At 43.5% G+C, this 16922-nt stretch overlaps 2 protein-coding genes across 5 annotated transcripts in view; one reads left to right on the top strand and one right to left on the bottom strand.

The window, feature by feature from the left end:
• The window catches only part of LOC126252287 (calcium uptake protein 3, mitochondrial-like), a 558826-nt gene that overhangs the window by 338174 nt on the left and 203730 nt on the right, over positions 1-16922 (top strand). Inside the window, exon 1 of one of the 4 annotated variants that reach the window (XM_049953165.1) lies at positions 7601-7642. The exons of 2 other annotated variants lie outside the window; for them this stretch is intronic. The gene's annotated coding sequence lies outside the window, so the exon portion shown is untranslated. Of the gene's footprint in view, positions 1-7600; positions 7643-7773; positions 7795-16922 lie in introns of those variants that run through there. One more of the 4 variants, XM_049953167.1, reaches the window with a different exon arrangement.
• LOC126252201 (GTP-binding protein Rhes) overlaps positions 1-16922 on the bottom strand; it is a 559471-nt gene that overhangs the window by 476525 nt on the left and 66024 nt on the right. The gene's annotated exons all lie outside the window — the stretch shown is intronic.

Raw genomic sequence — 16922 nt, 5'->3', positions numbered from 1 at the left:
CCTTTCATGAATCACTTACCTCAGAAAAATCTTCGTTACTCGAACTACTGCAATACAGCGAGTGCCAATACTGCCAGCTAAATTAAAGATTCTAACTACTGAAGGTACTAACTACTGATAGGCATAGTTAGCAAATGAAAGATTTTGATAGAGAACAAACAATGTATTTACCTTAATAATATTCAAAAGTCATCATATTAGAATCTTTTATTTAGCTGGCAGTAGTGGCTCTCGCTGTATTGCAGTAGTTCGAGTATATATATATATATATATATATATATATATATATATATATATATATATATATCAGTTCATGATATACAGTATTACAAATTTACTCTTTCTGATGGACACACGTCCAGATCGTCCGTTCTCAAAATTCTGCCATCTTTCTCTCCACACCCACCACTGCTGGCGGCTCACCTCTAACTGCGCAACGCTACCCGCTGTTCACATCCAACTGCCCAACACTACAATAGCAAATATTCCAACAATGCAAATCAGTCACAGCCTGCACACAGCACAGTCAGTGATTTTCATACAGAGCGCTACGTGGCATTACCAACATAAAAACTTAAACAGCCTACTTTCATAGCCCCCATGCTCTCCACAAAAATTTTACAAATTGTTTTGGGCAGTGCCCCATACAGATTTGAAAAAAAACTTTTCATAACTACAATAACAAAGATATCAAATGCACACACTTATTGACACAGTTGTGTCTGATCAGAAAAAGAAAACGCACACGGAAGTAGTGGATTTCCATGCAGTCTTGAAGAAGTATCAACGGAAAGACAGTGGTGACTCTTGACATGCAGACAGGTAATAGGCCACAACAGAGCAAACCCACAGCAGAGTCAGTCGAAGTTTTGAAGAATATTGGTAGGTAGGTCATCACACAGCAGACCCACTATAGTCCTGGTAGAGATTATGGTATTGGTGGGCTACCAGAGGTGCAGACCCACTGCAGTCCGTGTAGAAATAATGGTATTGGTGGGTCGTCAAAGGTGTAGACCGACTGTAGTCCTTGTAGAGATGGCCAGCAGCCATCTGTTGCGACTGTGCGGCTTCACAATCACCATTAAAGAGTCTTGCAGACAATGTAGCAAGTCCATAAACCACCACTTGTGCACTCACAAACTTTCTGGTATGTCCTTAGAACCAGAAATGCTGTTAACCAGTCCCTTGATAAATTATCAACACATGTGCGACCAGTAACAGTCCCTTCTTTTTCACATATTGTGCATATACTATGACCAACAGAAACGTGTGCAGTGAAATGAAACTTAATTTGAAGAACTGATGTCTATACAATTATAAATTTTCTCTTTCTGATGGACACACGTCCAGATCGTCCGCTCTCAAAAATCTGCCATCTTTCTACCCACATCCACCACTGCTGGCGGCTCACCTCCAACTGCGCAACGCAACGCGCTGTTCACATCCAACTGCCCAACGCTACAATAGTAAATATTCCAACAATGAAAATCAGCCACAGACTGCACACAGCACAGCCAGTGATTTTCATACAGAGCGCTACGTGGCATTACCAACGTAAAAACCTAAACAGCCTACTTACAATGTGTCATTTTTCAGTGTGCTTTGCAGTTCCTGCGCAGTCTCCTTCTCAAACCGAAACCCGTCCGCATAGCCTCGCTCATCAGCATGCCGCTTCGGTAATTCAGGGAGACGTGCCAGCACCGAATGGAGTCCGCTTTGCGGATTAACGAAGAGACCCGGTGTGCTGTTCAGCCTGTATGTGATTTCTACCACATCGGACTAGGCGTATATCGGGCATGTACACGCATCCCGCCTCGGTTACACGGCTCACAACCGTATCGAACACACTCGCACGTGGGACAGCACTAGAGGCAAGCAGATCGGGTGTACCATTTCTGTTTCGTGTGGGGGTGCGGAGGGGTGGGGGAGAGAGGGTGGAAGGAGTGGCCACCCTCTTCCACTAAAGCTGAGAGATCCAGACTAATAACCCTATCCCAAAAGATACGAGAAACGACCAGGGAAAAGGAAGGAGCCGCAGAGGTACTTATGAATTACGCTGTATTCGCCTGTCAACCATATAGATGTGGTAGTGACAGAAAGAAAAGAAGGTCAGGTTAAAAGAAGCTTAATAACTCACTACCTGTTTTCAGCTGTAGAAGTTCCATAACTTATTATATAGCACGAGGGTGAGTCAAATGAAAACCTTCAATATTTTTTTTAAATATTACTTATTGTACAGAAGTAGTACAAAGCTGTATCACGTTTCAACATAATCTCCCCCACGCTCAATGCAAGTCCTCCAGCGCTTACAAAGTGCATAAATTCGTTTAGAAAAAAATTCTTTTGGTAGTCCACGCAACCACTCATGCACCGCGTGGCGTACCTCTTCATCAGAACGTCTTTCCTCCCATTGCGTCTTTGAGTCGTCCAAACATATGGAAATCACTTGGTAATGAGGACTGGCGCTATTACTTGCTCGCTTTCTTCGTTTCCGGTTGGTGGAAGAGAACCCAGGTTTCGTCCCCAGTAACGATTCTTGCAAGCAAGCAATCACCTTCTCGTTCAAAGTGCCGAAGAAATTCTTCACAAGCATCAACACGTCGTTCTCGCATTTCAGGAGTCAGCTGCCGTGGCACCCATCTTGCAGACACTTGTGAAACTGGAGCACATGATGCTCAATGTGGTGTGCTGACCCATGACTAATCTGTAAACATGCTGCAATGTCATTCAGTGTCACTCGGCGGTTTTCCTTCACTATGGCTTCAACTGCTGCAATATTCTGTGGAGTCACAACTCGTTGTGCCTGACCTGGACGAGGAGCATCTTCCACTGAAGTCACACCATTTGCGAACTTCCTACTCCATTCGTAGACTTGCTGCTATGAGAAACATGCATTACCGTACTGAACCTTAATTCGTCGATGAATTTCAATAGGTTTCACACCTTCACTACGCAAAAACCGAATAACAGAACGCTGATCTTCCCTGGTGCAAGTCGCAAATGGAGCGGCCATCTTTATAGTGATACTGCGACGGTATGTGTGCATTTGCACTATGCTGCCATCTACAGGCCATTCTGCACGCTGTTTGTAGCACGCTTACCTACGAATAGGATAACGGCGCGAAATTTCGATTTGTTATTACAAATTTAAGGTTTTCATTCGACTCACCCTCGTAAATGTTTTTTTTTTTAGTGGACGATGTATAGAATTTTTTATCTTATTGCGTTAGTACACATAGAGTGAAATTACATTGTAGAAACACGTAATTACCTCGATAATATCCTTTTTCTATGTGGCTGTTTCGAATTAGTATAGATGTGATGTATTTCTACAGACAAACAAATGATTACAAGTAAATTTATTCAAGAGAAAGAGTTTCACAAATTTAGCAAGTCGGTAACGTGTTGGTCCACCTCTGGCCCTTACGCAGTTATTCGGCTTCGCTTTGGTTGATAGAGTTGTCGAATGGCATCTTGTTCGATATCGTCCATGTCCCGAGATGGTTGGAGCGACCTACGCATAACGTTCCAAACGTTCTCTGACAAGGAGAGATCCGGTGACCTTTCTGGGTTTGGTAAGAACGAACACAGGCAGCAGAAGCGCTAGTTGTGTGCGGTTGGGCATTGTTGTTCTTGAGGTCTCCAGTCCAGAGAGTGGTTTGACGCAACTCTCCATGCTACTCTGTCCTGCGCAAGCTTCTTCATCTCGCAGGCCGCGCGGGATAAGCCGAGCGGTCTTAGACGCTGCAGTCATGGACTGTGCGGCTGGTCCCGGCGGAGGTTCGAGTCCTCCCTCGGGCATGGCTGTATGTGTTTGTCCTTAGGATAATTTACGTTACGTAGTGTGTAAGTTTAAGGACTGATGACCTTAGCAGTTAAGTCCCATAAGATTTCACACACGTTTGAACATTTTTTCATCTCGCAGTACCTACTTCAACCTAGATCCTTCTGAATCTGTTTAGTGTATTCATCTCTTGGTCTCCCACTACGATTTTTACCCTCCACGCTGCCATCCAATACTAAATTGGTGATCCCTTGATGCCTCAGAATATGCCCTATCAAGCGATCCCTTCTTCTAGTCAAGTTGTGCCACAAATTTCTCTTCTCCCAAATTCTATTCAACACCTCCTCAATACTTATGTGATCCACCCACCTAATCTTCAGCATTCTTCTGTATCACCACATTTCGAAAGCTTCTATTCTCTTCTTGTCCAAACTATTTATCGTCCACGTTTCACTTCCATACATGGCTACACTCCTTACAAATACTTTCAGAAACAACTTCCTGACACTTAAATCTATACTCCATGTAAAAAATTTTTCTTCTTCAGAAACGCTTTCCTTGCCATTGCCAGTCTACATTTTATATCTTATCTACTTCGACCCTCATCAGTTATTTTGCTCCTCAAATAGCAAAACTCATTTACTACGGTAAGCGTCTCATTTCCTAATCTGATTCCCTCAGCATCACCCGATTTAATTCGACTACAATCCATCATACTCGGTTTGCTTTTGTTGAATTTCAGCTTATATCCTCCTTTCAAGATACTATCCATTCCATTCAGCTGCTCTTCCGGGTCCTTTGCTGTCTCTGACAGAATTACAATGTCATCGGCGAACATCAAAGTTTTTATTTCTTCTCCTCGGATTTTAATTCCTACTCCGAATTTTTATTTTGTTTCCTTTACTGCTTGCTCAAGATACAGATTAAATAGTGTCGGGGATAAGCTACAACCCTGTGGTTGGGCGTTATCTTGCTGAAATGTTAAACATGGATGGCTTGCCATGAAGAGCAACAAAATGGGGCGTAGAATATCGTCGACGTACCGCTGTGCTGCAGAGTGCCTCGGATGACAATCAAAGGAATCCTGGAATGAAACCAAATGTCACCCCAGAACATCACTCCTGGATGTCAGGCCGTATTAGTATCCCACCGCTGTCCGGGGCATCTCCAGAAACGTCTCCCCTGGTCATCACGGCTCATTTCGAAGCGGAACTCAACACTCAAGACGATTCTACTTCAGCCAATGAGATTCCTGGCCGACGACATGTCTGGTGACATTGTGGACAGCAGTGGGATAGCAATCTTACTATCGCTCACCTACGGCCCGACAACCAGGGTGCCATTTCTTTTCGTACCAGGACGCCTTTGGTTATCATTGACGGCACCATTATAGCACACCGGTACGTGACGATATTACACGTCACGTTTTGTTGCTCTTCATGGCAGTGCATCCGCGGCTTACATTTCAACAAGATGATGCCCACCCGCACACGGCTACTGTTGTAACCTGTTGTAACCGCGACGGGGTGGCCGAGAAAGGGCGGCGGGACCAAACGGAGAGAGGCCCGCGAACAAACAAACGAACGGAACGGACGGACACGAAACAACGACGGACGATGGAAAGAGACCTTACGACGACAACACGCAAGAAGCAACGAAGTGACAGAGACAACCAAACGAATTCAAGACGTCCACTAGTAATGAAAACAAAGAACGGAAAATAGGCTGTCTGTTGCCGAGGCGATATGTCAAGACTCACGCAACGATTAGACTCGCTGGCTGAGCGAGAGGCAGGCGCTTAAGCCGTCGGCACACGGACCGTGCATCCGAACGTTGAGCGTTGAGAGTGCCGATTTTCTGACGTCATAGCGTGGAATAGCACGTTCGGGAATCTTTCTGAGCGTGCGTCTGAGCGTTGACCAATGAGATGGCACAACGCTACCTACGTCACACGCACGCCGTCTCCCTTCAGTACAGAGTTGTGAGGCGCCATATTGTAATTCATTTTAAGCCTATATGTGTATATGCCGTTTCCGAGCACCAGCGAATTGAGAATCACCGGAAAACCCGTTGTTTACTGTGGGATTCGTTCCAATACAATAATGAGAAACATCATATTCGTGGTAAAAGAATTATTGTAACTTGCGTGTTATGAGAGTAGGCTATTTGAAGGCAGCGACACACTGAAGATCCACCCAAAACGCATTGTTCTTGGTACAATTTGTTATAATTAAATTTCAATTACTAACATATCTACTATTAAGGTTTTCAAGAACGGTAAGAAAATATGATTAGACATCAAAACGTTGTTGCTGGTGTAGCGTAGTGAGTACCCTCACTGTTTTGCAAAGAGTTGTTTGTTGGGGCAGTGGTTCGTGTTTCTTGCCCCCTATAAATTTTTTTTTCCTAACATTCGCGTTTTATTAGCTTCTGATACTTTATTATTAGTTTAACATAAGTGTATACTATAATATTTGATGTTATGTAAATATAAGTTCACCTTTTTTGAGGGGTGACTGTTCGATTGGTTTATTCTACAGGACAGCTTGCGCTACTTGTATAAAGATATTTTGCTCCTTTTTCTTTTACGCTTCGTAATTCACATGTTGCAAAGAGTCTGCTACTGGGTAGGAACAGTGATCAAGAAAGACTGACCTTGGGGTTTTACTAAAATGTGGGAATGATGAAATAATGTTTATCTTATGCGGAGAAGTATTCCAAATTTGTAACGCACAGTTTATAATGGAAATTTTATAAGCCTGTGTCCTTATTGATTGGACATGGTACTTTCCTTTTCGTGGACGATGGAGGAAGTGTACGTTTTAATAGAGCTAACGTGGAATTTTACGCGCGCCCATTGAGTAAACAGTGTGATTTACGAACTAGAAACATCCCTCTACTGCCACTGGAGTGCGTTGCGATCGCGTATACCACGTTGGCGCCCACGTACCGTATGCACGAGTCGCATCGTTCCTGGGCGTTCAGCAGCACGTTGAACTTGGCACGCTCAACGTTAACGTTCGACAGCACGCTCCGTGTGCCGACGGCTGTACAGCTTACGGCGCGATGGTGCAGAGACCTCTAAGGGTCTTCGACGTCCATGACGTCTGGCGGGGATTCAAATTCCGCGGCGCGCGGCACCAGAGCTACTTGTTGTCCTCGTGCTTGCCAAACCCTACCTTGTCCAGTAAGGTCGCCGGATCTCTCTCCAATTAACAACGTCTGAAGTATTATTGACAAGACACATCCCTCAGCATTTTGACGAGCTAACGCGCCAGTTGGACAGAATTTGGCACAGTATCCCTCAGGACGAGATTCAAAAACTCTATTAATCAGTGCCACGGTGAATAACTGATTTCATAAAGACCAGAGGAGGTCCTAGTCGTTATTGACTCGCACAAATTGTGAAGCTCTTTCTCTTGAATAAATCATCCAATTTTTTCTTATACTGTAATCTTTTGTTCGGTCCGGTTCGGATAATTTCTTCGTGGTGCGTCGTATTTTTTTGTATTTTTTGTCTTAGATTGTGTTTTTAAATGAGTATAATGCAGCTACAGCCATTTGCATTGATGTCATCACAATTGTTGTGGAGAATCCATATAACAAAGACGATTTTAACGTAAGAAAGAGATTCTCTCCTCCCTGTGCGTGCGTCAGAGAGCAGTTCACTCGGGCAGCCAACTTCATCCGCTCTCACCCAGCACGTCCGCCGCAAACTCAGACAACTCGCCGCCAAGGTCTGCGCACGTTCCCAGCCAGCTCCCTGATGTCTGATGTCTGACGTCTGCAGTCTGCTTGCAGCCGCCGTCTCGCAAAGCCGAAACAACTTCGCGTCATCGCTGCCTGAACCAGCCCTAGGTGAGGACTTCACTCAGCGACAGACCTGAAGCGCCTCTAATCCAACGATTACTCACTCACCGGTTATTAGCCGTGTAGACGATGCACTGCACCACTTCATAAACAAGTACGAGTGACAGTTTAATTCTCGTAACACCTTCTAGACGAGTACGGTAAGTTTGATTGTCACTATGTGGTCGACACTTGACATACCTGTTAACGTTGACCTCTAGTTTAACTGGTCCCTGTTTCCCATCGCATCTGAATACAGCTTTTCCAGCACAAAACGTTTAGTGTGTGTATAAGCAGTTCGAGCTTTCACGCATATAACTTACTAGATTCTCGCAAAAATTCCTTAGTTCTTAACGGATGACTTAAAAGTAGTAAATTTTTTAAAAGTGTTAATCGAACTCAAAGGTCATCACAGTTAGCTCTCTTTTAACGTAAATTCAGTTAACAGATTTTATCAGCTTAACAACTCTTCCACAGGCGTAATGGAGTTTCTTTAGCCGTGGTAAGTAACTTAAATGATTTTAAGACTTACTGTTATCGCTCAGCACGAGCTACGAGTATACGATTATTTATATCGCAGACTTGTACCAGTTTATTATCGCAAATCTGTTCAGACTAGGCCTGTTAAAAATTAACATGAGAGTGCATATTAACAGTAAAACCATTCATACAACGGTATCAAGTCAGTATCCGTAGCAAAATCTACTTACGTAAACTTTTTGTCAATGATATTCCCTCCAGCGAGAATTGCGTTATTTTGTTATGTAAAATTATCGTAGCCTCACAGCAATTTAGCCACAATCCAAGTCAGCGATATATTTTACTACATACACTGGATTTCTTTTATTTTTCTTTTATGGTAATAAGTCTGATTTCTTTTGATTTTTTATTTTTATTTTTTTTTTTTTGCAAAGTGCAATTAGATTTGTAAAATCAGAATATATGTCTTTGATACTCAAGTAATTCTCTTTAAAAATTGTAATTTTTAAACTATATAGTAGTAGTGTATCTAAAACTCTTTGCGTTAAATTTACCGCATTTACGAATACCTGTAGTAAATTGTATATCTTTGCTTGCACTTGAAAGGTCTTTCAGACTATTATTTGTCAGTTGGAAATGGAAATGTCGTGTGGCTAGGGCCTCCCGTCGGGTAGACCGTTCGCCTGGTGCAGGTCTTTCGATTTGACGCCACTACGGCGACCTGCGCGTCGATGGGGATGAAATGATGATGATGAGGACAACACAACACCCAGTCCCTGAGCGGAGAAAATCCTCCGACCCAGCCGGGAATCGAACCCGGGCCCTTAGGATTGACAGTCTGTCACGCTGACCACTCAGCTACCGGGGCGGACATTTGTCAGTTAACATTAGTCTTCGTTTAATAAAACGTTTATTGTGATTCCCATTATATACAGTCCGCGGTGCAGTGGTGTAGACTGTTCTCCGTAATTAATTTATATGTGAAAATCAATTTTTTCTCGAATCAGCCACATATAACTGGTGCTGCCCGCCGTGATCACGCATAACAGGACTTCCGCGCCGGCTTCGACGTTACGCGCCAAAACTACGGCTCTTATTACCGCGCCAGCCGCGTCGGTTTTTCATTCAGCACAGAGGTGAATTACTTACCAGTGCTTACCGAGCCAGCATCAAGTAATGGAGTTATCAGGGTTATGATCAAACCACCGCCTTTTTGCCGACATAACCCTTGTTTTGGTTCGCTCAATTGGAGAGCCAATTCATCTTAGAACATATTACGGCAGATGAAATATGGTTACGTGGTAGCTGCGTTAATGGAAGATCTTGCCGCAGAAGTCCAAGGCATTCCCGCTACGCTTCCGGAAACCGAACGATATGCTGGCATAAAGAATGCTTTGATTATGCGACTGTCACAGTCCGAAACTAAACGTCTGGAAAAGGTTTTAAGAACAGAAGAATCAGGCGACAGAACTCCGTAGCTACTGGTTCGACGCCTGCGTACTCTTGCAAATAATACAGTCAGTGACGATGTATTACGCTACATATGACTATCCCGACTATCAGTGGATGTCCCGGAGATTTGAACGCATTAGCGCAAACAGCTGACGGGATAGCGGAAATATGTCAGACGACAAGTGTCGCGACTATGGCTTCTGCGCAAGATAAGCCGGCCGGTGAGGCCGTGCGGTACTAGGCGCTTCAGTCTGGAACCGCGTGACCGCTACGGTCGCAGGTTCGAGTCGTGCCTCGGGCATGGATGAGTGTGATGTCCTTAGGTTAGTTAGGTTTAAGTAGTTCTAAGTGCTAGGGGACTGATGACCACAGATGTTAAGACCCATAGTGATCAGAGTCATTTGAACCATTCTGCGCAAGATAACACAGCCTCAGCGACTTTCCGTCAATACAGACTCACTTTATGCGAGCTTACAATACAAGTCATACAAAAAGCAACGCACACGTCGACGAACAAGTAGTCGAAATCGATCAAATTGTTCAAATGGCTCTGATCACTATGGGACTTAACATCTGAGTTCATCAGTCCCCTAGAACTTAGAACTACTTAAACCTAACTAACCTAAGGACATCACACACATCCATGCCCGAGGCAGGATTCGAACCTGTGACCGTAGCGGTCGTGCGGTTCCAGACTGAAGCGCCTAGAACCGCTCAGCCACAGCGGCCGAACTCGAAATCGTTCGCCAGTGACACAAACATATGCTGGTACCACAGAAAATTTGGGCGAAGACGCACGGAAGTGTATACAATAGTGTAAAGCGAATCGTGATGCTGATACAGTAGCGGCTGCAATCACGTCCACCGGCAACCAAGTTACCACGTCGCAGCCGCGACGATGCTTGCCTGTGTGCTGCAAATCATACGAAAATTATGACATTCGCGCACGCCACTTTACCACTGCGACGTACCTTTGAGTGGATGTCTACTGTGGTTAATGTATAAGACCCCATACTAGGAGCAGACTTCCTGGCGTTCTACGATCTCTGCAGCGATTAAGCGACGCAACAACAAACATGGCTGCACAAGGTAAGGTCAACTGCACTACTACTACAACAGTCAGAGTGAACGCTGGGAACACGAAATATAAACGACTACTAAAAGATTGTCAGGAGATCGCGAGGCAATCTATAATGTTAGCACTTGTCAAACACCCGACAGTTCATCATATCCTCTCTACCCCAAGCCCGCCAAATTATGCTTGCCCTCGGCGTTTAGCACCGCATAAGGTACAAATTATCAAACAAGAGCTTCGTAGCATGTTAGCTCAAGTTATTTGCCGCTCTACAAGTAGCAAATGGGCAGTCCTTCTTCACGTGGTACCCAAAATGAAGAACGGTTGGCGTCCCTGCGATGGTTTCCGGCAATTACTTGTTATAAAGATTCCGGACAGATGTCCCATGCTGCACATAGAGGATACCTCTGCCGGGATACAAAGCAAAACGATTTTTTCAAAAATAGATTTGGTCAGAGCATATTACCAGATTCCGGTTGCTCATGAAGACGTTCCCAAGACAGCTGTCACCACGCCGTTTGGTTTATTCGAGTTCACACGATTGTTATTCGGGCACCATAATGCAGCGCAGACTTTCATGAACGAGATGATGCGTGAACTAAAATTTTGTTATATATACGAAGGGCTTATTTCAATAGTGGTACAAGTCCATTTTTGTTCATTCTGAGTACAGAGTCCTAAAGTTAAATGAGCGCTGAAAAATCTGCAGAGCTGAGATACCAGAAATATTCAAGTATATTTTTCAGCGGTCATTTACCTTTAGGGCTCTGTATCTCAGAATGAACAAAAATAGACTTGTACCACTATTGAATATATATATATATATATATATATATATATATATATATATATTCAATAGTGGTACAAGTCTATATATATATATATATATATATATATATATATATATATATATATATATATATATACCTTACAGTTTTTCAGATAGTGTGCAGCCGCTAATACAGAGTTCACTGACGAATGAATGTTGGTGGACTTTACGCAGTTCTAGCGTAGAAAATCACTAGCTCTGATAGCAGAGTTCCTTTTCTGTCTATTTGAGCTCTATTTTTATAAGTATTTTAAGGAAAATTTCATCTTTGGAGAACCTGTTATTTACTATTCTTCCGTCTGTATTGGAATATCTGACTAAAAGATTTACTGGTTTCTATTAAAGTCAAAAGACACGTTAATCAGTCAAAACGAAGGCATGTTTCACCTCGCTAAAATTTTACTTGTCATGGTCCTACCGCAGATTGTTTACTTTTATCTTAGTTGACTGAAACAAAGGAGAAGAATACAACAGAAGACGAATGGGTAGCTATGAGTCCTGAAACAGTGAAGGCGTCAAACAGGTAAAAAGGCAAGACCCAGTAGAAATCTTTGCATAACATTGAAAATATTGTATTTAATTGACGAAAGGAGAAAATACAAAAACGCTGAAAACGGAGCAGGCGAAAGGGAATTTAGATGTATAAAAATAAGACTGCGGATAGGTGGCGCTAGGTGAGAATAAAGATCGGCTGGGAGGCGTGCAGAGATAGTCCGCGCAATTGCGATAAACACTGGGTCTTGGTGGCCAGTGGTTAAGAAATGCCTAGTAAGCAGGAGATTCCGGGTTCGAATCCCGTTTCGGCATAAATTTCACTCGTCACCGCTAATTCCGCATAAAGTCCCCATGCAGGTGACATGAATAGTTCCTTCCCTTTCCTTTCTCCTGCTCCACCTTCAACTTACAGAATATGTGTCTGCGTGGTGTCTGTTCTCCCCAAAAGAACAGACACCACGCATTCATATTAAATGTGAGATTGACAGAAATACAACCTAATACGCGGTACAATGGTACTCTCTGCCATGCACTTCACAGTGGTCTTCAGAGTTGAAATGCACAGCACAGAATCTGGCCGTCGGAAATCGCAGCCGCAGTTAAAGCCCCGGACAGTACTGATGTGAATGAAATGCACCATGATATATTTTGCTCTTTACCTTGGGAACGTGCAGACGAGGAACAGCACTTCAAAAATTGCAGGTAACCGAGCTCGTCAGTATTCCAGATATGTTAAAAGAAGGCACAAAACATTTTCTGCAAATACAACATGTATCTGTAGATGTAGTGCTTGTTAACTAAGCAGACGTAAATGGTCACTGTAGCTGAATAAACACTGCAGGCTTTATATGTAAAGTGTCTCGTGTTAGAATGCGTTTGAATCTCTTTCGTTTCCGCCACAAGAGACGCATTCTTCTGGTTCAGCAACTTACTGTCTATAAAGCCCTCCAGTGTATATACGAAACACATTTCGATGATGTGCAGCTAATTTCCCAGATGCGATAGAATTTTTAGTGTGAATCACTGAGAGTCACTTTCGGTGGAGAATGATCTTCATGGAGTGTAAAATTTTAATTTACTACCTCTGTTTGACATAACACTTGAGAATTATCATACAGTTTTATTGATATTATCCGTTAATAGATTGACAGTCTGTCGTGGCGAGTTAGGTCTGCAAACACGCCATTCATTCTATAATAGCCAATGAGAGTGCGGTAGCAAGGTCAAACACTGATCCACATCACTGTCAATCGAATCACATTATTCATACGCCGTGCCTCATCGTCAGCAGACTATTCGTGACCGCGTCATTGTTCTTGGAGAGGAAGCGAACTTGTCGTCGGAGGCTGGGGCGTTCCTGAGCGCACTGCAGCAGCAGATAAAACGTTATGGAGATACTGAAAGGTGTACTAGGTGTGTCGAACTGGGCTTTGGCGTGTAACGACACCTGCCAAGTATAATGAACTTGTCAATACGTCACGGCAAAATCTCTTTTAAACACGGTGCAACTGAAACATTATGCTATGTTTTGGTACGGATTGGTGGACAAGAGTCCACAGCTTGTGGTCGTGCGGTAGCGTCCTCGCTTCCCGCGCCCGGGTTCCCGGGTTCGATTCCCGGCGGGGTCAGGGATTTTCTCTGCCTCGTGATGACTGGGTGTTGTGTGATGTCCTTAGGTTAGTTAGGTTTAAGTAGTTCTAAGTTCTAGGGGACTGATGACCATAGATGTTAAGTCCCATAGTGCTCAGAGCCATTTGAACCATTTTGGTGGACAAGGTTCGGCACTGGTATCGGAAAATCGGACTACTTAGCAAACGTGCGGCCATCAAGGAGAGGTTCCGTGATGATCATCGACTCTGCCGATTAGCGCTTGCCGAGGCCAATGTCAAACGTGATTTTTTGCGACGAACCGGTACTAAAAGAAGCACTTTTTCTGCGAAAAATTGCCTCCAGATTTAAGATGCGTGTTATACTCGACATTAATATAAAAATGTTGAGTGTTTGATTTAAAATTCCCGCCAGTCCTAAAAATGGCCATATATTCGATGCTGCGGGAAACCTATCTCTATCTGGCAACATTAGATTCAAGTGAGCAGCAACTGTGTACCGATGCGACGAACATGAGTTGCTGGGGTTCACAAGTTTGCTAACACTGTCTCCCTCCTATACTGGCATCACATCCCCAGAATCACTGTCTAGCCTACGATGCATCACTGCAGTCCACAGTGTCAATGAACTTGAATTGAAAGTGATATGTGTTATCGGTAACAGTGCAGAATAAAAGGTACTCATATAACGCGGGCTATAGATTGAAAGTAACAGCAACATGCGGAACATGGAAACTAGTAGCTGAGCAGCATTTCGGTCCTCCAGTAAGAATCTTTTTTAGTCTGGCTTTGCAGTCTAAAAGCAAAAAGGTGGAAATGTTATTTTTTAAAAGATGCTTAAAATTAAAGAGAGTCTTATAGTCCGTAGCGTCTTATAGTCCGTGAAACACGGTATTGCCTCAGCGAATAATGGTCCGTACGAGTACAAGGCCCCATATATATCCATGAACCATTTCGCAGTGGCCGTGGCAGTTCGGGGCTAGGTGTATTTCCGTGGACTTGTAATACTCCACTTACTTGATGCTTGACGGTCGATTTGATGCTGACCAGTATACCGACATTATGAGTAACATTACAATCCCATCTGTGCGACAACTACAGACCTACATATCATGAGGGACTAATGTGTTTCCAGCAGGACCAGACTCCTATACACGTGTCTGCAATGGTGGAGGAGTGGTCTGCAGAACAGAATGAAATTTCTCTTCTCAACTGGCCTCCTGCACCAGACGTAAACCCCATTTCTTATAGGCAGATGCAAAACGGACCATGCGAGAAAACTGACCCCGCGCCTGTCCGTCAGCCTAGCTGCCAGGAAGGAGGTGGCAGATGTCGAATGGACATGCCGAGTGCAGTCAGTGATTGAAACTGAAGGTCTTTGGACGGGATATTAAGTGGTAAAGAAGCGACATGCTGTGTGCTTTTGAGGGCTGAAAATGCAAGTACCTATCTTAATAACAGTGAGCCGTGAACCGTGGAGCAAGTTAACGGAGTAAAGTAAAGCGAGGTGTGCTAACAAGGGGACCACGCCTACTTGTCCAAATTGATGGGAGATGCACGGCTCGGCGAGAAATGAAAGTGACGGAAGTGGTAGTTCATATTTGGCCATATGAGCTTCCACTTCCGTCACTTTCATTTCTCATGTGGCCAAATATGAGCTTCCACTTCCGTCACTTTCATTTCTCGCCGAGCCGTGCATCTCCCATCAATTTGGACGAGTAGGCGTGGTCCCCTTGTTAGCACACCTCGCTTTACTCCGTTAATTTGCTCCACGGTTCACGGCTCACTGTTCTCATTAAGATAGGTACTTGCATTTTCAGCCCTCAAAAGCACACAACATGTTGCTTCTTTACCACTTAATATCCCGTCCAAAGACCTTCAGTTTCAATCACTGACTGCACTCGGCAGGTCCATTCGACATCTGCCACCTCCTCCCTGGCAGCTAGGCTGACGGACAGGCGCGGGGTCAGTTTTCTCGCATGGTCCGTTTTGCATCTGCCTATAAGAAATGGGGTTTACGTCTGGTGCAGGAGGCCAGTTGAGAAGAGAAATTTCATTCTGTTCTGCAGACCACTCCTCCACCATTGCAGACACGTGTATAGGAGACTGTTCCTGCTGGAGACACATTACTCCCTCATGACATATAGGTTTGCAAAAAATAGCATTTTTGGCGGGGATCTGACGACACATTGAGCAATTAATGTTAGCGTAGCTTTCTGGTCGCGACTGGCGGAGGGGAAAGAATATTGCTCTTATCTCGCTGAGAGAGAAAAAGAAATCACATTCCTGGAAGACTGCATCAAAATACATTCCACTGTACAACACCAGCTATCCTCGCTGATAGCTGCGAATGATCTTGTGGATGAGATCGGAAGTTCACTGAGGCTCCGAGGTGAGTTACGCTTGGTATGCTGCCAAACTGTGCGATGGTTTATGAATGTAAATCAAGTTGATTTTTTAAAAGAACCATGTAATTGTAAGAATGCGTCGTTTGTAACGTGTGCCAGATACCGAGCAACTTAATTATTCCTCTATTTTCACGATGAATACCACGCCGCACGTGTATAGGCAAATAATGAAGTGCAAAGTAATAAAAGTATCTAATTTTATATACGAAGTTCTCGTGTACGATTTACAATCCATTTCAGGAAATTTATTTGAATTCCGTAATTTTCCTTTGACTTTCCTTTTCATGCCATTTACGAAAATAATAATAAATAAAATGTACTGAGCATTACTTCTATTTTTTTGCAGTGTACGTAATGCAAAAAATGAAAAAAAGGAGTTTTCACCAGAGTGCGCGCGCTCGCACACGCACGTGCACACACACACACACAAACACACACACACACACACACACACACACACACACACACACACACACACACACAAACGCACGCACGCACGCTCGCACACAAAGATGCTAACGAAATACACACGCCTCATAGAGGTACGATACGAAGGAAAGTACATATTTTTTCGTAACGAATTGCCAACAATTGACAGTTTTCGGAGAACTACATTTTACAATTTATTAAAAGAAATATTTATCCATCTGTATCAACTGTAGCTGAATATATGTCGAAATAACCAGCAACTACTTGCATAAAACTGGTTGCTCATTATATCGACATACTGCATTGTTAAAAGAAATGAATTAAAAATGTTCGTCGTGGACGCGATAGCTTGCTAAAAGACAGCGATGACATCATTTTGTGTACGCTGTTCTATGTACGAAGCATTAAATTGTTGATAGATAAAGGAAGATCCATTTACTATTTGGACGAGACATGGTTGAACGTACACATAGGAGAAGTAACTTATGGGTAGATAAAGCCATAAAATTCTCTA

The sequence above is a fragment of the Schistocerca nitens genome, chromosome 4 (genome assembly GCF_023898315.1).
Source record: "Schistocerca nitens isolate TAMUIC-IGC-003100 chromosome 4, iqSchNite1.1, whole genome shotgun sequence".
NCBI classification, from domain to species: domain Eukaryota; kingdom Metazoa; phylum Arthropoda; class Insecta; order Orthoptera; family Acrididae; genus Schistocerca; species Schistocerca nitens.
The sequence above is the reverse complement of the archived record's forward strand: the minus strand, read 5'-3'. Positions and strand labels throughout refer to the sequence as shown.